Source organism: Hoplias malabaricus, chromosome 13 (assembly GCF_029633855.1).
Source record: "Hoplias malabaricus isolate fHopMal1 chromosome 13, fHopMal1.hap1, whole genome shotgun sequence".
Taxonomy (NCBI): Eukaryota; Metazoa; Chordata; class Actinopteri; order Characiformes; family Erythrinidae; genus Hoplias; species Hoplias malabaricus.
The window spans coordinates 34,556,745-34,578,886 of NC_089812.1; positions in this window are offsets into that span (position 1 = coordinate 34,556,745).

Below are 22,142 nucleotides of genomic sequence, written 5' to 3' on the forward strand. Positions count from 1 at the left end.
TTTCTAGAAATAGGATTACAGAGAAACATAAACCTTATTTAGAGATGGTTTCAAATGCTTTAAAAGAAATGCAGTGCGGATTTATTATTAAATCTCCGCTTGATACCGGCCGCATGTGCATCTGTACAGTGCCAGTCATTTGAACAATTATCTGTTGATACCAATTTGGCTGAGACATCTTCATGCATCCCTAACCATCACTGCAGTGTGTGTGTGTGTATTTGTGAGTGGTGGATGAGTGGCGAGTGTGTTTAGTCACGCTCTGCAGAAAACAGGATTAAGGCAGAAATCTTGAGAGAGAACAAGTGTGCGTCACTAAGTGGTTTTTTTCTCTCTGTTTCTGTCTGCACTGGTCGAATGCTGCAGTGGGAAACTGAGGTAATTGCACTAACGCGAGACATTTGTAAGACTGGCTGAGCTGGCAATGACAGCCTGCAGTCTGCTAACAGCCCTGTGTGTCTGTGAGTGTGTGACAGTGTTTGTGCATGCATTTTTAAGCGATCTGCTCTTATGCGTCTGTGTGTGTTTGCTTTAGAGCACGCCAGTGTGTTTTCGCATGCACTTTTAAGTGATGTGTATGTTGTATTTGCATATGTTTGTGTATTTAATATGCAATACTTGCCCTCTTCTTGCAATGAGTGTATTTTCCGAGGCCCACACACAGGGGTTCAGCTGGAATTTGTATAAGGAGGTGGAGTTCCAGGGGTGGGATCACTGAAGACCCTACAGTAAGGTTTCATCATGATACTTCGGCAATTGCATTTTTTATTTTTATTTTTTTGTCATGGCCAATTTCACTCTCTAGGTCTCCCCCTTTGACATGATGCTTCGAAGCTAGAAGGGTGACGGCTAGCGCAGCTTCCTCTCAGACAGCCTGTCATCACATCTTTAAGAACAGCTGCTAAACCAATGTCAGTAAATTTCAACATGTTTGGAGGAGATTGCTAAGGCCTCTGCTATTAATAATACCTCTGCATGATTGTAACAGATTGCACGCATTCGCTCAAGCCGTCTTTGTGCTGCAGAGATATATATTATAAAAGTCACACACATTCCCTTTTTGTAAATGCATACAGAGTCCAGTCAATACCCAAATATTGCATCAATTTGACAGTCACAAGTCTGTAAAAGATCACAGTAAATTTGTTTACCATTTGCAGTGTTTTCAGCTGTGTATGGGGAATTATTACTATTATCGGGGTGACTGTCTGTGAGGAGTGTGGTGTGTTCTCCCTGTGTCTGCGTGGGTTTCCTCCGGGTGACTGTCTGTGAAGAGTGTGGTGTGTTCTCTCTGTGTCTGCGTGACTGTCTGTGAGGAGTGTGGTGTGTTCTCTCTGTGTCTGCATGGGTTTCCTCCAGGTGACTGTCTGTGAGGACTGTGGTGTGTTCTCTCTGTGACTGCGTGGGTTTCCTCCGGGTGACTGTCTGTGAGGAGTGTGGTGTGTTCTCCCTGTGTCTGCGTGGGTTTCCTCCGGGTGACTGTCTGTGAGGAGTGTGGTGTGTTCTCCCTGTGTCTGCGTGGGTTTCCTGCGGGTGACTGTCTGTGAAGAGTGTGGTGTGTTCTCTCTGTGTCTGCGTGACTGTCTGTGAGGAGTGTGGTGTGTTCTCTCTGTGTCTGCGTGGGTTTCCTCCGGGTGACTGTCTGTGAGGAGTGTGGTGTGTTCTCTCTGTGTCTGCGTGGGTTTCCTCCTGGTGACTGTATGTGAGGAGTGTGTTGTGTTCTCTCTGTGTCTGCGTGGGTTTCCTCTGGGTGACTGTATGTGAGGAGTGTGGTGTGTTCTCTCTGTGTCTGCGTGGGTTTCCTCCGGGTGACTGTATGTGAGGAGTGTGGTGTGTTCTCCCTGTGTCTGCGTGGGTTTCCTCCGGGTGACTGTATGTGAGGAGTGTGTTGTGTTCTCTCTGTGTCTGCGTGGGTTTCCTCCGGGTGACTGTATGTGAGGAGTGTGGTGTGTTCTCCCTGTGTCTGCGTGGGTTTCCTCCGGGTGACTGTCTGTGAGGAGTGTGGTGTGTTCTCTTTTGTCTGCGTGAGTTTCCTCTGGGGGCTCCGGTTTTCTAGCACAGTCCAAAAACAGGTTTGTAGGTGGATTGGTGACTCAAAAGTGTCCATGGGTGTGCATGAATGTGTGTGTGTGTGTGTGTGGCCCTATTAAGGACTGGCACCCCCTCCTGGGTGTGTTCCTGCCGTGATTCCGGGTAGGCTCCGGACCCCCCGTGACCTTGAACTGGATAAGCGGTTACAGACAATGAATGAATTATAGGATCAACATGCTGAAAAATATTGGGATTTCCAAGACTAATTATGTCTCTACAAATGAAACTGAGTCATTTTCAATCTAATTCTAATTTAATGTAGTTTACTAAAATAAATGGGAAGATCTTTTTGTTCTCCATGGTTATATGGTATATCAGGTTAATGGGAAACCACTGTTCTTCAGTGAAACAGCCAGTAAACAGACTGGCTACAAGTGGGAAAAGTATTGCCTTGTTGTGATATACACAAATGAATCAGCCAAAGATAACAGTTTTTTGTTATTTACCCCAATTCCTAGAAGAAAAACCTGTGCCCTTTACCAGTGGTTCATCTTTAATTTTTTTATGGTCTGAAAAACTGAGAAAACAGTTAATTTAAACATTTAGTATTATATAACATTTAGGATCAAAGTGATGACATATGTTCTGTAAGGTGCAGATATAACGTTGATAGATGGGCTTTGGCGTAGTGGTATTATTTTTACAAGTTACATTTTACAACTTTTCACAAGTATTTCAGTATCATTTATTTAATTTTCTCTCACCCCTGTTAGCTAATGTAGCTAGCTAGACTATTAACTGACTTAGTTAGCTAGCTAACAGCTAAGCAGAGCCTAGCATGCACTAGCAAAAGGGTACATTTAACAACTGTTTATGCTAGTCTTACTAACAATGGCTTAACAATGGTTTAGTATTATTCGAGTGTTTTAGTTTATCCTCTCACATAATTCTCCTTGAAATGTAAGTCGCAAATCTTTGTTATTTAAGTAGTAGAGAAGGGAAATCTCTACAAAGCTGTTTGATACCATGCTGGACTCTACACTGGTTCTGGCCTGGTTTAATCCCCGCCTGCAGGTGACGCCGTCCAGCCGGGCACATGCCTTCCATGTTCTCTCTGCCTGCCTACTGCTGTTGTCCATCTCTCTCTCTCTCTGTCAGTGGTGCGACCGCTAAAAGCCTCTTTGTGTTCTCTCAGCCACAGCAACAAAGGGCCGGGTGTGCCCACTGCCTCTGACCTTCAACACTCATGGCTAAGACCTCGCTGCACTGCATGGTCACAGCCTTCCCTTGTTCTCTCAGCTGCTGTCTCTCCCTTTCTTCTTCATGTCTCTCTCTCTCTCTCTCTCTCAGCCCCCCGTCCTTTACGTTCTCTCCATTGGTTTCTGGAGGCCGGCCAACAGCTGGGTGAAGTAAGGTGGACTGGTGTAAGAGTCTATTCCCAGATAAGGTGCTAACACGACAAGCGTGACCACTCCGCTACATTTCTCTGGGATTGTGGGGGAAGGTAAATGTGATTTTAATTAATATATCCACTGTTCCTCAGTGAGTCAAGCAGATGTGAATTTAGAAACGTGCACTGGTTTACTCAGCAATAACAAAACTATGACAGACGAATTAAACAAAGTAACAGGTAAACTAACGGTAAAAAGGGTTGTAGGCTAATGCTGCATTTGGATGGTCTGTGTAAAGTTGTCCGTTTTCAAGTTAACCACAAGAATGCAACAATGTGAGCAGTTTCTATGTCTCTCGGGTTTAGAGGTTTGATGCTTTATTAGCTAGAATGTTTTAGATCCAACATGTTTTCCCTGTGTAGTGTCGTAGGACCTGCTGGAGATATTATAAAAGAGGAGGAGGAGGCACTTAATCAGTTGGATACTCTCTTTACTGGGAAAGAACTTATCTTTCAGTAAAAAGCTTATTAGCCAGAAAAAGCTAACACTTTTTGTGCTATTTGATCCAATTCCTAAAAATAAACCATACTTCACAAATAAGGGTTCCTTGATTAACCAGATAAACCAAGCCAAAAGTCAAGCCTGTACAGAGATTCTCTTTTACGAACCACACCCCCAGAGGAAGGCTAACCACACACAACCACACATGCTAATTACAAAACAAGACACAGGTGATGGTGATGCCGAGGGGTTGAAGGCAGCATGTTCCAAAACATGATCCTCAAGAGGGGGATTCCGTGCCACTTCACTGCTTCTTGAGCGGTTCTGTGGCAGACAGGACCTGTTATGCATTTGTAAATGGGAAATTCCTGCAGGATGGAGTACTACACTAACATTAGCAGAGCCACGTTTGAAGGGTTGCTAGGCCTAAAGAGCAGCTCTCAGTACGTTGGTTTGGAATGTGCTACACGCTTTCCCATTTTCATTGATCAATAAACCATAACCACATCTGCAACCATTACCATACCTGTATATCTGGGGTTAAAGTGAGTAACCACGTACTTTGTCTTTCAAATGCAGGCTCCGGCCTTCACAGAAGTCCACTCACCCCACTCTAGCCTCCCCATTTTAAAGCTGCTGTTTGCTTATCAGCCACTTATCATCGTATTATGTGTAACATCACAGAATCACTCAGGAGAAGCCAAACCAAACCATCAAAACCATTATTGATAATTGTAGTGTAAGTGAACTGGAGTCATATAGTCTGCTAATAAGAGTAGCTGTGTGGCTGATATGCACGGGCATTCTTAAAGAATTGCTCAGATGCTATACACGGAAGAGTAAAAACTGATGTTAATGTGTTTAAGGGAAATCCTGCTGAGAACTTTATGCACATATTTGGAAATGTGTGGAGAAGCCAAATGATACCCGCTATGGCTGGTCAGAGATTGTAAAATCTTTCAACAGAATTATGAGCTGTGTGCATCAATCAGACAAAGACAATGTTCAGTTACTTCTCTGGAAATTCTGGAAGAACATTCTCTTAAGACCTCTTTCTAGAACATTTTTCAACAGTCTAAAAGTGGGATTTAATATTCACAAACAGCGACTGAAGGAGAACATTTTAGAAATGTGTGAGTGAGGTAGAACCTTCTAGAACACAGAGGCTGAAGTGGAGCATTCTAGTGCAGTGAGAACATTATTTAGTTCATTCATTATCTGTAACCCTTATCCAGTTCAGGGTCGCGGTGGGTCCAGAGCCTACCTGGAATCATTGGGAGCAAGGCGGGAATACACCCTGGAGGGGGCGCCAGTCCTTCACAGGGTGACACACACATTCACTCACACTCACACCTACGGACACTTTTGAGTCACCTATCCACCTTTTTTTTTGGACTGTGGGAGGAAACCGTGGGCACCCGGAGGAAACCCACGCAGACACAGGGAGAACACACCACACTCCTCACAGACAGTCACCCAGAGGAAACCCACGCAGACACAGGGAGAACACACCACACTCCTCACAGACAGTCACCCGGAGGAAACCCACGCAGACACAGGGAGAACACACCACACTCCTCACAGACAGTCACCCAGAGGAAACCCACGCAGACACAGGGAGAACACACCACACTCCTCACAGACAGTCACCCAGAGGAAACCCACGCAGACACAGGGAGAACACACCACACTCCTCACAGACAGTCACCCGGAGGAAACCCACGCAGTCACAGGGAGAACACACCACACTCCTCACAGACAGTCACCCAGAGGAAACCCACGCAGACACAGGGAGAACACACCACACTCCTCACAGACAGTCACCCGGAGGAAACCCACGCAGTCACAGGGAGAACACACCACACTCCTCACAGACAGTCACCCGAAGGAAACCCACGCAGACACAGGGAGAACACACCACACTCCTCACAGACAGTCACTTTAATTACAGATCTTTGTATTCATCGTAATACGCCAAAAATATTTATTTTTGTGTGAGAATGTCTTGTGTTTGTGAGTAAGAACGTGGTCTGTATTTGTAGCGTTCGCACAAGTCTGGCTTTATCTAGTTTACAGCGTTGTATGCCGCCTGCGTCTTCCTCTGTGGAACTTCTTCTAGAGGGTGTGATCTGTGTGAAGGCTGTTAGCTGATGCGTTCTCGGCAGGCGCTCCTGCTTTCCCTGTGACAGCCAGCGGCCTCCAACATAGGTGTAGCAAAACGCCCCGCTAGCTGGAGGCCATTTAAATAGATGATGAGAGCTAACACGGCCATTGTTAAAGCTCTTGTCCTACAGGCAGCCTGAGGCAGCAGTTGAGCTCTGGTGTTGTTGCTAAAACTGGCAGATAAACACCACCTCCGGCTTGTTGTTCCAAAGCATGGCACTGTGGAATAATGCATACAGGACAAAAAGCTTTACTGCTGACAGCAGCGTCGATTTCTTCTCCTCCAAAATCCCTCCTATTCCATCAGCAAGACTGTAGGATTAGCGGCTTTATCACACTTAGGCTAGTGTTGCGAAGCCGCATCAGCGCATCTCCTGTCCTGGACGCTGATCTCAGATTTGCACGAAGCAATGAAAAAAAGACACAGCTGTGGGTGAATTGTGAATTGTGCGTTAGAGATCGTCTTGACAGGGTGATGAAAAGAACCACACTGCTTGTTAAAATCCTCCGCCGGATAGATCTGACAAATGACAGCAATCCTGTGTCGGGAAGAAAATAGGCAAATATAAAGCGCACAGTGTGAGGAGCCCATCAAACGCATAGTGATAAGTTTTAAGCCTGTTAACCGAGGCAAAAGCAATAAAATGATTCCAGCTTGAAACAGCTGAGTGCACCTGGCTCCCCTCCCCATTTCTTGTTCCATTGTTTTCCACTTCCTTGCGTCTCCTGAGACCCTGCACTTGTAGCGCTCAGACATCCCACGTCTCTTTTGACACTCTGGTGTTTTTTTTTCATACTTATTACAACGAGTGACTTGAAGGGGATAAAGACAACTAAAGACAATGACACCATTATTTTTCATAAACACCTTTGACAAATGACAGTGACCCCATTACTTCTGAGAAAGTAAGAACACACACATGCACAAATACTGTTAAACTTTACGAACACACTCTTCACTCCCTAGTCTTTATATATGACACAAATTATTCGACCCCAATGCAAACTAGGATTATTAGCCAAATGTATTCAACATTTCAGCTGTTTGCAATAATCCAATCAAACAAGAACAGTTTAAATAGCTCCAAATACAACACAAAATGTCACTTTTAATGACTACTGCAGTCTCAGAATTTTGCAGTCCCTTCCTGACAATCATTTTTAGCACTTAGAAGAGTACACTTTTGCTATTGTGACCTGCTGCCAACGGGATGCATAGCTAGTCACAAGCTTCTGGCAGCGTTCCTAAGGAATCTTGGCCCATTCCTCATGGGCAGTGTCCTCCATTTCAGTAATATTCTTGGGCCAGCATGTTGCAACCACCTTCTTCAAAACCCAGCGTAGGTTTGCTATGGAGTTCAGGTCAGACCACTATGACGGCCACCCTAGGCTTCTTCTGTAATAAAGTCGTGGTGGACTTGAAGGCACTAATGAAAGGTCTAACAGCACCCAAGCTTCAGCCTCCTCAAGAGCATGGTGTTTTCTAATTGATAGCTGATTTAGTATATCTTACCCTCCACAAAAGCTGTTGATTTCCGATGCCAGAGCTAGCAAAGCAGCCTCAGAGCATCACAGAGTCACTGCCATGCTTCACTGTAGACATGCTTCATTCTTTCACCTCCTCACATACCGCTGATTCAACAGCATGAAAAGTGCCAGTGTTGTTTCATCATTCCTCAGAACAGAATCCCAAACTTCTGTGGCTTGTTTCTGTGGTTTTGAGCGTACTGGAGCCAAATGTTCTTGTGCTTTTAGGTCAGTAGAGATGTGCTTAGTATGTGCCTTACTCTGCGAACTGAACCCTCAGTGACTGTTGCCACCGAATTTGCTTCAGGGTTTATGAAGTCACTCAAGGGTTTTTGACCACCTGCCTCCTCAGGAATCTGGTGGCAGCCGGAGATAGCTGACGGTGTAGCAGTGTTCCTTTAACTTTGGACTTACAACCTATGCTTCCAACTGTAACTTTAGGGACAAACATCTGTTTGTACAAAGCAACAATCTTTTTACTTTTGACTTAGCCATATTTCTAACATGCAATCAAACATCACAAACCCCTGGTCGGTTCAGGTATTTGATGTGTTTTATCTGAAGCACACACCTGATGTAGCTAATGAAGCCCATGATTATTTGCATGACGTGTGCTTCAGACGTCACCTGATTTGAAAATGTGTGCACTTATGAGTGAAGTACGTAAGTAAGTAAAATGTATTGATACAGCACTTTTCACAGACATAAGCCACATAGTGTTTCGCAAATACATGACAATGAGGGACTCTGTGGAGGGCGTGCTGTAAGTCTGAGACTGCAGAAGTCATTAAAAGGCATATGGTGTTGAATTTGGAGACACCAGTTATATTAGTTTTGCTGAGATGTTTAATTTGTTCTTGTTTGATTTGTTCTTGGTTTATTTCAAAGGCATAAAATTTGGAAATGTTGCTAATAAACCTAATCTGCAATGGGGGGTCAATGATTTCAATGGCTAATTTACATCTATAAAGGGAACCTAACTACAAATAGTTAAAAAATATATATTGTACAGTGGAACCTCTACTAACGAACTTTCCAAGATATGAACCGGGCATTTGAATATTTTTGCCTCCACCAACGAACCATGACTCTAGAAACGAACCCGACCCTCCCCCGAGCCGGCGGCTGGAAATGTCCACTGACCCCAATAGGCGAGTCTCCCAGCGCCCAGACTTGAGTGAGCTTTTAAGATTAGCACATTGTAGCTTTAGCAATTTAGCATTAGTGTAAACAGCAGATATCGAAGTTCGTGCTAAGTTAATCCGTATCTACGCTTCGTCTCCCCACATTCACCGCCTACTCTCCGTTATTCCACCCCCACCCCCCACCTCCCGTCATACAGCCAGTGCCTGTGTTACTCCTCCAGCCAGTCGTCACGTCTTCAAGGTAGCGATGTGTAACCACTTACAACTTTATTATTTCTTTTTTATTACTGTTTCCACTGTATTTCTCTTTTATTTTTAGTAACGCTACATGTATTTTTTACTAATTTGAGAGTGTTGTAAACATATATCAGTGCAAAAAGGGTGACTTTCGGGGTGGGGGCTGGAACGCATTAATTGCTTTTCCATTATTTTAAATGGAGAAAATTGACTCGAGAACTTTTCCACTTACGAACCGGGTCACGGAACGGATCAAGTTCGTAGGTAGAGGTTCCACTGTATATATATATATGAATAGTGTTCAGGTTGTGGGTTCACTTCCCACCTAAAATTCACTGGAAAAATAACACAAAATCCATTTTAAAAAAACCCAACCAACCAAACAAAAAAGATATGACCAAACTGTATTAAAATGAGGCGATGCATACAATACAATGGAAATACCATTATCAAATTCATCTTAAATACGAATAGTTGGAAGGCTCATGTGTTACATAATCATCAACAACATGTTTGTGGGACACAGCTTTTGAAAGCCGTGAGGAAATAATGATAGTAATATTTTGCTGGAGCTGCAGCAATGTTCCCTGCTTCACATATCTACATTCTTGTCAGCTTTACACCACTATTTGTTCCCGCAGCCTACCACCTCAGCACATAGCCAACATACCACCCCTTGCCCTAGGAAGACTGAAGAATTCTGTAAGGCACCGAATGGAATGAGGATGGATTTGCTCAGGTCCTTGGTGCTTTTGTCTTTATTGATCTCTTTATCTATTGATCGGCGCTGAGCAAATTGATCCGTGGCCTGGTGTGTGCTACGTTGTATACGTTACACTATGTATCTTGCTGTTGTTGCAAATAAAACCTCATATCTTTGGATTGAAAGCATTACTGGAGAAACTCCAAGCAGTTTTAGACTGTAACTACTGGCGTACTCAGTGTATAGTGTTCTCAGAAAGGGTAAAATATGTGATTTCAGTGTGTCATTGTGATGTTTCTTTTGTAAAACCAATCCATTTAATTCTATGTATATAATGCTTTTTATAGCTGACAGTTGATAGCTTTACAAAAATGCATGGCCTTATCGCTGAAGGGCCACTAATGGCTTCAGAATTTGAGACTTCAACCAATAAAATCAGTAATTCTGATAAATAAAATGACATCTGAAAGTGTTGGTATCAGAACTGAGATCCTTTGTTTTTCAAATCCAAAGAATGAGGGATCAATTTAAATATCTATTCAAGGAAGTCCTGCATATGCAACACCTTCAGGGATCCATCGTATCCAAGCACCCTTCCATTCATCACCTATCTATTGATTATCCGTGTGTCCCCCTTCCCCCTCACATTATCAGCTTTACCTCTCTCTTTATCTACACCTTACTTTTTTAAATATATATATATTTTTTATCAGACCTGGTCTTGTCTTTACCGATGCTCCTGATGTGACTCGTAGACGCCCTGATCATTAGTTAATGGGTGAAACAGAACTTACTTGTTTTGCTCATGCTGGGAGTAACGTAACCCAAAGGTGAGTCCAAACATCTTTTGCCATCTGGATGCAGCATTTCAATTACACATCATATCCATGGAGATAAAGGAAGAGCTTTGTGACGGGACTCAGCACGAACACAGCCATCACTGCTGCGAACGCCCTGTCAGCCTCCACTGTACCATCTGTCTGGGGTCAATTCTGTTTACAAATATTACCTCGTTTGGCTGTGAACATGCTGCACTTTTAGTTTGTGTGAAGGGTGTGTTTTAAAAAAAAGCCTACCTGGAATCATTTGGGCACAAGGCGGGAATACACCCTGGCGGGTCCTTCAGAGGGCGACACACACTCACCCAGTCACCCAGAGGAAACTCACGCAGACACAGGGAGAACACATTCACCCGGAGGAAACCCACGCAGACACAGGGAGAACACACCGCATTCCTCACAGACAGTCACCCGGAGGAAACCCACGCAGACACAGGGAGAACACACCACATTCCTCACAGACAGTCACCCGGAGGAAACCCACGCAGACACGGGGAGAACACACCACACTCCTCACAGACAGTCACCCGGAGGAAACCCATGCAGACACAGGGAGAACAAAACACACTCCTCACAGACAGTCACCCGGAGGAAACCCACGCAGACACGGGGAGAACACACCACACTCCTCACAGACAGTCACCCGGAGGAAACCCACGCAGACACGGAGAGAACACGCCACACTCCTCACAGACAGTCACCCGGAGGAAACCCACACAGACACGGGGAGAACACACCACACTCCTCACAGACAGTCACCCGGAGGAAACCCACGCAGACACGGAGAGAACACACCACACTCCTCACAGACAGTCACCCGGAGGAAACCCACGCAGACACAGGGAGAACACACCACATTCCTCACAGACAGTCACCCGGAAGAAACCCACGCAGACACGGGGAGAACACACCACACTCCTCACAGACAGTCACCCGGAGGAAACCCACGCAGACACGGGGAGAACACACCACACTCCTCACAGACAGTCACCCGGAGGAAACCCACGCAGACACAGGGAGAGCACACCACACTCCTCACAGACAGTCACCCGGAGGAAACCCACGCAGACACAGGGAGAACACACCACACTCCTCACAGACAGTCACACGGAGGAAACCCACGCAGGAAAAACAATGGTGTGCTTGGTTTTAGCGTAACTTTAAAAGCATGCCTCTTTATATAAAATTAAATTTACAACAGAATTATTCGTTTTTTAAAGGATAAACAAGTGCCAGTTCATAACAGAACCCCGTTATGGTGAGTTTAGTTTCTCCCGGCTCTGAGTAAATAAGATGCCCTCGTTCTCTTGGGTTAAAGAGCAGGTGTTGGATGGAGTGGAATTAGGGGAGTGAAAAACATCATGCTTTTACAGACTCTTCTCAAGGACACGCTGATAAGGGCTGTAACGGATTGTGAGACAACCTGAGGAGAAGTAGACAAGCTGAGCAGCTGTGTGTGTGTGTGTGTGTGTGTGTGTGTGTGTGTGTGTGTGTGTGTGTGTGTGTGTGAGTGTGCGTGAGTGAGTGTGCGTGAGTGAGTGTGTGTGTGTGTAAACACAGGTGGGCTGTGGACAGCCTACTGTACTCTAGGCTACAATTTGCATGAGGTCACTGTTAAAACCTACAAATTTGTAACTCATATTTTACGTGAATAAAAGAGAATTATTTGACTTATGAACTGGACTTATTTCCACAAATAAGTTAACTTTGTTATCTTTTTGCAGCTTTGTGAGACAAGAATGACTATTTATTTTCATCCAAGGGAAAAGAAAGCTTTGTGAATGAAACTCTGTTGAAAGATTTCTGAACAATTCCTGCTCTAAGATATTTTCCTCTATTTGAATATTGAAAGCTGAAAATACAGTCTAACACTTTCATTCATTCATTATCTGTGAGCGATTATCCAGTTCAGGGTCGCGGTGGGTCCAGAGCCTACCTGGAATCATTGGGCGCAAGGCAGGAATACACCCTGGAGGGGGCGCCAGTCCTTCACAGGGCAACACAGACACACACATTCACTCACACACTCACACCTACGGACACTTTTGAACACACCACACTCCTCACAGACAGTCACCCGGAGGAAACCCACACAGACACAGGGAGAACACACCACACTCCTCACAGACAGTCACCCGGAGGAAACCCACGCAGACACAGGGAGAACACACCACACTCCTCACAGACAGTCACCCGGAGGAAACCCACGCAGACACAGGGAGAACACACCACACTCCTCACAGACAATCACCCGGAGGAAACCCACGCAGACACAGGGAGAACACACCACACTCCTCACAGACAGTCACCCGGAGGAAACCCACGCAGACACAGGGAGAACACACCACACTCCTCACAGACAGTCACCTGGAGGAAACCCGCGCAGACACAGGAAGAACACTCCTCACAGATAGTCACCCGGAGGAAACCCACGCAGACACAGGGAGAACACACCACACTCTTCACAGACAGTCACCCGGAGGAAACCCACGCAGACACAGAGAGAACACACCACACTCCTCACAGACAGTCACCCGGAGGAAACCCACGCACACACAGGGAGAACACACCACACTCCTCACAGACAGTCACCCGGAGGAAACCCACGCAGACACAGGGAGAACACACCACACTCCTCACAGACAGTCACCCGGAGGAAACCCGCGCAGACACAGGAAGAACACACCACACTCCTCACAGATAGTCACCCGGAGGAAACCCACGCAGACACAGGGAGAACACACCACACTCTTCACAGACAGTCACCCGGAGGAAACCCACGCAGACACAGAGAGAACACACCACACTCCTCACAGACAGTCACCCGGAGGAAACCCACGCAGACACAGGGAGAACACACCACACTCCTCACAGACAGTCACCCAGAGGAAACCCACGCAGACACAGGGAGAACACACCACACTCTTCACAGACAGTCACCCGGAGGAAACCCACGCAGACACAGGGAGAACACACCACACTCCTCACAGACAGTCACCCGGAGGAAACCCACGCAGACACAGGAAGAACACACCACACTCCTCACAGACAGTCACCCGGAGGAAACCCACGCAGACACAGGGAGAACACACCACACTCCTCACAGACAATCACCCAGAGGAAACCCACGCAGACACAGGGAGAACACACCACACTCCTCACAGACAATCACCCGGAGGAAACCCACGCAGACACAGTGAGAACACACCACACTCCTCACAGACAGTCACCCGGAGGAAACCCACGCAGACACAGGGAGAACACACCACACTCCTCACAGACAATCACCCGGAGGAAACCCACGCAGACACAGGGAGAACACACCACACTCCTCACAGACAATCACCCGGAGGAAACCCACGCAGACACAGTGAGAACACACCACACTCCTCACAGACAATCACCCGGAGGAAACCCACGCAGACACAGGGAGAACACACCACACTCCTCACAGACAGTCACCCGGAGGAAACCCACGCAGACACAACCTCCAGGCCCCTGGAGCTGTGTGACTGCGACACTACCTGCGCCACCGTGCCACAGTCTAACACTGTAAATCGAATATGATTCGTACGGTGTATATTTTAACCCTCGGTTAGCAACAACCACATCTGGCATCTGTCAGTTCAGTATTCATATGTTTGCTGTTTAATTGCTGAATAACAGTTAACATCAGATGAAGACTGTGAGGATGATCAAACATGTCAAGAACTTTTAAACCACTGTGTTGTACTTTTGCATTCATTTTTCTCACAGTGAAAATCAGCTTGAGCCTTGAATTCCTAACATGGGCATGTTGCTGGCCTCAGAGTGACGCACTACTACAGAATGACGCATCACTTCAGAGGCCAGTTGGTTGGTCCATTCTTCATCAATCGTTCATAAAATGTAAAGAGCACCTGGGGCTTCCAAACAAGGCACAAAAAGAACATAAAGGTGAAGTTTGTGATGAGATGATTTGTGTTACTCTGAGTCAGACGCTGTAAATGCCTGACAGGAACAGCTCAAACTATAGCATGTGTCGGCTTAATGCTTTTAATATGCTGCTAAATTGGAGGCAGGCTGCTTTGCCGTGTCAGATCGGGCCGGCACACAGAGGCAGTGCGTGTAATGTGGTGAAACAGACAGGCCTATTAACACTTAGTGTGTCGCTAACAACCAATGCATGTGTCACCATCTGCATTTAATGGGGGTATGCGCACGTATGTGTGTGTGTGTGTGTGTGTGTGTGTGTGCGTCTTGCATTTATTGCTAAACAGAGGTACTTATGTGGAGGAGTGGAAGTAGGTAAGCTATAATTAATCTAGAACACATCTTAGATGTGTGACGGATATGAATGTGTGTATATTTACATAGCAAGGAGTGCATCTCTCTCTCTCTGTGTGTGTGTGTGTGTGTGAGAGAGAGAGAGATGTGCAGTCTGGCATTAACCTGTGCCTCTGCCTCATTAGGGCTATGTCTCTGTTGCCATGGTGGTCTATTAGGGAGCTGAGATTAAAGTATGATTTGCATGTGAAAGCGAGAGCACGTGTGTGTGTGTGTATGTGTGTGTGTGTTGGGGTTATAGGGGGAGGGTGTTCTACAGGGCAAGAATTGACAGCATACCCTTATCCCCACACTTCAACTCTATAAATAAATACATAAATTCCCATTTGAGTGTTGGTAAAGTACTGGAGCATATTATTGATTTGACTTGGGTGTGTCATAGGTGTGTCATTGCACTTGATTTTCCATTTGGACGGTAAACAGTGACTATTTGGTCTGGCACCTGTAGTCTCTCTCTCTCTCTCCCCATCTCTCTTTCTTTCTCTCTCTCTCTTTCCCTCGCCATATCTCTCTCTTTCTCTCTCCCTCTCTGTCTCTCGCTCTCTCTGCATCTCTCTCTCTCGCTCATTCTCTCCCACTCTCTCTTTTTTCTCTCCCCTCTCTCTCTCTCTTTCTCTTTTCCATTTCTCTTCCAATCCTTTATTCTCCCGTTCCATTCCCCCATATTTTTCTCTTATGCCTTTTCCCTGTGCCTTCCATTTTCTAATTTTTCTTTCTCACTCACTTCCATTCTGTCGCTTCTCCTTCTCTGTTTCTCTTTTCCTTCTTTCCCTCTTCTCTGTGTCTCTGTATACATTTCTCTCTCTCTCTCTCTCTCTCTCTCTCTCTCTCTCTGTGTGAGAAATAAAAAGCTCTTCTCTGTGGTGGACAGCTGGCTCTGCATATGCAGTTGCTGGCAGCTGGTTTTCTTTTTCACATGTTCCCAGCTTTGTGTGTGTGTGTGTGTGTGTGTGTGTGTGTGTGTGAGTTGCACATTTCCCTGTTTGTGGGTCTATAAAATAGACGGAGGGTTGAGCTGATTTTCCCGTAATAAAATGATTTGTGATCATATGAATGTCTAATAGCCTGTTTTCTCCTTGCATCAAATAACTCAGATCTGAATTAAATCTGAATTAAATCTGAATTAAATCTGAATTAAATCTGGATAGACCTTGGATTCTGTTTAAACCCCTGTGACCAAGTGAAATCCGATCATTTCCTGCATAAAAACCCAACACCAGCACAGACATCATTTCCGTTTTACTTCCTGAAACCCTACACTAAACATGGCTCTGATTGGCTATTACCAGTGTGTAATAAAGTCCAGTATTGGGCAGAAACCTTCTACAGAATGCAGCAGAGCCTCCGCTTCGGCGCAGGTGAATAATCTGTTTGGCAGCAGCTGTAATTTCTGCAGTGGTCAGTGCTGCTCTTGTCCAGAAAAGCTTGTGGAAACGAGAGAGAAGTCAGGAACGGAAGCGGAGGACTGTGGATGGTCAGTCTTTTCCTAATGATGTCAGGCATTCATCTGTATCTGTGGGAAAGTGCAGCCACTGATCACCTGCACGTCAGGCAGCAGACACAGCCCTGCGCATGTAATAATGTAGAGATAAAGACTCTGACTTCCTCTGTGGTTTGAAAGATATGATCGCAGTGCCTCTTGGGTGTGTGTGTGTGTGTGTGTGTACACCAGGCTTTTCCTCTGATCGAGTGAAACCTGGATGCAAGGTGTAAACAGGGTCTGAAATTAATTTCCTGTTTACCTTCTCACTCAAAATACATCTCAAACCCCTTCTGTTTCCACAGCCTATAGGTGCCTCATCTGCTGCTAGGAACTGTGTGCTTGTGTTAGTAAAAATTCCAGATTATTCCTTTAACCTTTGGAATTAATTATGGAAATGTTCTCTGTCCTCTTTTGTTTTTCTTCCTTCACCAAACAAACAAAAGCATTCTTTGTAACATCTACATGAAAGGGCAGCGCTAAACCGCTGTTGGCCGACGAGGCAGATATATGTAAATACTTTGGGTTTTGTGACATCACAAAAGTAACTTCTTGAAACTTTTGAACTGTCATTGTTCTAAAATACAGGCTTTAAATGTGGACGACTGACACTGACAGCTGTGTTTAATTTTGTCTTGTGAATATTTTTACTGTATAAAGCTCACTATTAGGGCTCATCTTATTTGAGTGAGTGATACACAGCAGTGAGTCACAGACCTACTTTATTTAAAGGCAGTTTAATGAACAGAGGAACTTCACTCTAAATGTAAGAGTACAATTGAACAAAGCTGTAATTACCTCAGGGGAAAAATTATTTTTGTCTTGTGTAATGACGACTGATTATAGCTTATGCAGTATGTTTTTGGTTGTGCGGGATCAGGTTGTTATTGTGACGCACTCTCTCTCTCCCTCTCACACACACACACACACACACACACACACAGGTGATGCGTGTGTGTGTTTTATGACTCACCTCTTAAAACTGTGCCTAAACACCAGCGTCAGAACACCTTTCATTCATTTCTCTCTCTCTCTCTCCCTCCTCTTTGCTTCTCATATATTTTAATTGATTTCATTTCTCACTTCTTTCTCCCCATTTTCCTTTACTCTCTCTCTCTCTCTCTCTCTCTCTCTCGTTCTGTCCCTCTCTCTCTCAAACACAGTCTTAGTCCCTTTCTATATATTTCTGTTTTTTCACTTCTCTCTTTGTTTCTCACACACTTTAATTGATTTAATCTGTCACTTCTTTCTCCCCATTCTCCTTTACTCTCTCCCCAATTTGTGTTTATCTGCTCTCTCTCTCTCTCTCTGTTTCTCTTTCTCCTCTTTGCTTCTCATACATATTAATTGATTTCATTTCTCACTTCTTTCTCCCCAGTTTCCTTTACTCTCTCCCCAATCTGTCTCTCTCTCTCTCTCTCTCGTTCTGTCCCTCTCTCTCAAACACAGTCTTAGTCCCTTTTTATATATTTCTGTTTTTTTCACTTCTCTCTCTATCTCTCTTTCTCTCTCTGTTTCTCATTCTCTCTCTCTCCTCTTTGTTTCTCACACACTTTAATTGATTTAATCTGTCACTTCTTTCTCCCCATTCTCCTTTACTCTCTCCCCAATTTGTGTTTATCTGCTCTCTCTCTCTCTCTCTGTTTCTCTTTCTCCTCTTTGCTTCTCATACATATTAATTGATTTCATTTCTCACTTCTTTCTCCCCAGTTTCCTTTACTCTCTCCCCAATCTGTCTCTCTCTCTCTCTCTCTCGTTCTGTCCCTCTCTCTCAAACACAGTCTTAGTCCCTTTTTATATATTTCTGTTTTTTTCACTTCTCTCTCTATCTCTCTTTCTCTCTCTGTTTCTCATTCTCTCTCTCTCCTCTTTGTTTCTCACACACTTTAATTTATTTAATTTGTCACTTCTTTCTCCCCATTCTCCTTTACTCTCTCCCCAATTTGTGTTTATCTGCCCTCTCTCTCTCTCTCTCTCTCTCTCTCACACACACACACACACACACACACACACACACACACAGTCTTAGTCCTTTTCTATATATTTCTGGGTTTTTTTCGCTTCTCTCTCTCTCTCTCTCTGTGTGTGTGTGTGTGTGTGTGTGTGTGTGTGTGTGTGTGGGCTCGCGGCTCACTCTTCATCATCACAATACCTGGCGCTCGCGGCGAGGGAAGGGAAGGATCATCAATGAATATTAATGAGTTGGCGGGGGAGGCGGAGGGCCGCGCGGCTGCCTCAGAAAAATCCTGCCCAAATGAAATGGAGGAAAACAGATTATACGCATCATTTTCAGCGGCCTCGCGAAACCTCATTTGCTCTAGTGCATTTTAATCAGACCGGAGAGTGGTTGGCTCGAGCCGCTTGCGTCAATAAGGTCCCTCTTTCCGCGAGGCTGCCGTGCGGCTGCGTGCGCGTTCACGCGTTTAACCGCCGTCCACGCCCAGCCGACCTTTACATTCAGCATTACAGCCCCCATAGCGCCTCTGAGAGGAAACGCGCGCGGAAACGTGCGAGAGAGAGTCCATCAAATCTGAATTGAAAATCACAACAGAGAGCGTCTAACCCATCGCTCTAATGCCTAACCATCCACATACCCTTTGATCGTAGTTCCCACAAGGTGCCATATTCAATAGACCCCGGGATACATCATTAAATGAGATTTTTAAACCTCCTGAGTTCGAAGTGTTCTTTGAAACGTGTGCTACTAAAGATAAAGATACCATGCTAACATTACTTCCCATTTATCTTCAGAGGGACTAACGCCAGCATTAAAATGTCATTTTACGTCATTTCATCGTTGATACGTCATGAATGTGCAATAAATTTAGCATGAAATAGTCAATTATCAATTGGCTTCATAGTTAGATTCCTAGTGTTTCATGTTTTCTTGTCAGAGTGTAGCTAACGTTTCTGGTGTTGCTAGTAACGCTAACAATGCTACAGCTGACAGTCTCCCTCAGTGAACAGAAATGTATTTAGCCTTGTGTTCAAAATCATTTTCGACCACCACAACCATTAAACAATTTCATGTTTGCCACAATCTCGCCATGTTGAGGAAAATACAAATGTGTTTTATTATAAAATTAGAAAAAACTGTATTCTAAATTTGTATTGTAGTGTTAGTAGCTAGCATCATGATTATCCTGCATAAGAGGATAATAGAAAGTGATAGCCAGCCTCCTTGCTTGCTGTATTGACAAATTTGGCCTGTCAAACCTAAACAGCTTAAAATACTCTATTCAGACAGCAGTTATATCAGTGGTTATTCCCATGTCCAGCAAAAATTACTTAAGTAATATATCATTTCTGTCCACAGAAAAACATGTACCTCTATTTTTGTCAGTTTTTAATTTACTACAACTTTTGAACACAGCATCTGCATGAAAATTTCACGATGAATGAACCAATAGAAATGCTTCAAAACTACTTTTTTAATTAAATTAAATCTTTTTTAAATGGATATCCATTGAAAGTTGAGAATGTTTTTTCTTTCTCCTGTAAATTTACTGTTTTGGAGATGCTAGTTTTCCTTTGGACAGGGAATGTATTCAAAAAGATGGTTATAATGAATAAGCAAAATTTTAAAAGTTAGCTCCTCAGCTACTTGAAACTAAAGTGTGTGCTGGTGGACGCTAATTTACAACACTAATCTAGCAAGAAAAAAAAACTAAACACAACAAGTGAAAACAGAATATTAGGAAATAATCCTTAAGCAAGCTCACAAGACACACTGAAATAAAGTGCACAACAGAGCGATAAAATTAACCCCAGGATCATTTTTCATATTCTTCATAAACTCTTACTATAAGGAGAAAAACACAGCTTTTCATACTGTGCCACTTTGTAAGTGCTGTATATGCTAACATACATTCTACTTCTAAAACATTTAGTTTATAGATTTTTAATTCTAAAAGAAAGAATCTGTATAAGAATAAAATGAGAGAAAAAAAAACAGTCATTGGGGAGGTCCTCTGCTAACATATTTTCTTTATATGTTAGTTTATTATGAAAAAACAGAAGCGACCATCTTGATTTTTCATCATCCTCAGCATTAAATTCCTCTCCCTGGATTTACAGGAAACATGCCTCAGCCCTAACCAGCAACATAACATGCATCTTTCTGTGAAATACAAGACAAAATTGTCAACAACTCACTTCCTACCGAGGAAGTGCAAGTAAAATTCTCACTTCTCCTGATTTAATAAAGCTATTCAGTTGTTATGTAGTTTGGTGAACAGCCATAAATCTTAGTAGAACATGAGTATTATTATGTTCACCTAATAATTACAATGATTTATTTTTAAGTTCAAACTTAACCACACAGTCATAAATCATAAGCTAATGCAATATTACACATCACTACATAGTAATATTTAATATAGAAGCTTTTTAATCACATTTTAAACCTGCGTTTATCATTGTTTCTGCTCACTAAATATTGTTATTTTACCTGTTAATGTTCTGCTTAGGCACAGAATTTAACATTAGCATTAGCATCTAATATGCAGATAGCCTGTTTATTTAATTTTTTGCCATTTATCATTCTGCACGGTCAACTCTAGAACGACTGATTTGGAGAGTAATTTATAGGTGAGGTAACACTTTGATGACACAAATGAAACAATAATCCCATTTCTTTTATTAACAGTACAATAACTTTTTTTTTATTAGCATTGTCTGGAAGTTTCTTCTACTGCATTCCCAAATGCTGACACATCTGACTGCTGACAGAGATAGCAGGCATATTTTGCGTGTTTGTGTTTCTGTTGATACACGCTGGCAGCATGACCTGAGTGTCCACTTTTACACTAATCACTGCCCACGGACACATTATCTGATTGCATACCAATTAAGTTTCTGTTGCATAGAAAATGCAGCTGTGATTGAGCTTAATGCCATGCATTGTTTGTTCCTTTACTGCTGGTGCAACAGAACAGTGCTTTAAAGTTGTACACATCTTCGAAGAAACAGACCAAAAGAAAAAAAGTCTTTGTGTGTGTGAGGGGCAGAGAGGAAACTGGTTTAAAACGTTTGTTTAGTAAGTTTGTAGATGTTGTTCTACTGTGAATATTCTGACCAGACATCGCTCATGGATGCATGTGTTTACAGTCACGGTTTTCAAAAGAGAGGTGGCAAAGTTTATTACCAAAAGATGCTGATTTATTTAAGATATTTGAAATGGAATTTCACCAAACTGTTTATGTTTTTCTTGTAAAACTGTGTGTAACTTTTTATTACCGGGGAAAGTCCTCAGAATAAAAAGGTTTTGTTAATAAAAATGGAAACGTGTGAGTGTTTGAGAATTCAACTGATCTGCTAGCGTTTTTAAAGTGGAAAAATCTAAAACACAAGTTACCGTCTATATATTCAGTGATCAAGATGTGAAATATTGTGGTCAGAGGCACAGCGCCATTGGTGTTGATTATAGCAAATAAAACACTACTGAGGCAAAGCACAAAGATACAAAAACGTCTAAATTTGTGGAAGTGTTTATTTAGCACCGTTTGCCACAGCTGGTGTAGTATTGTGTAACAAACACTTCGTTGATTACACATCTGCTATTGGCCACTTCAGAGACAGACACGCCACCAAGGGACCCCCAAGACATTTGCACCAATATGAACCCTGACCTCTGAATTATAAAAACCAATGTAAAGAGTCAGTTATTTTCTTTACTATAAAGTTATAACACATTTTTGAGAAATTAAAATCTACTATTATTAATTACCTTTTTAAGGTAACCTATAATTTAGGCAGCACTTCATTGACAAGTCTGTCCACCTAGAGTCCACAGTTTAG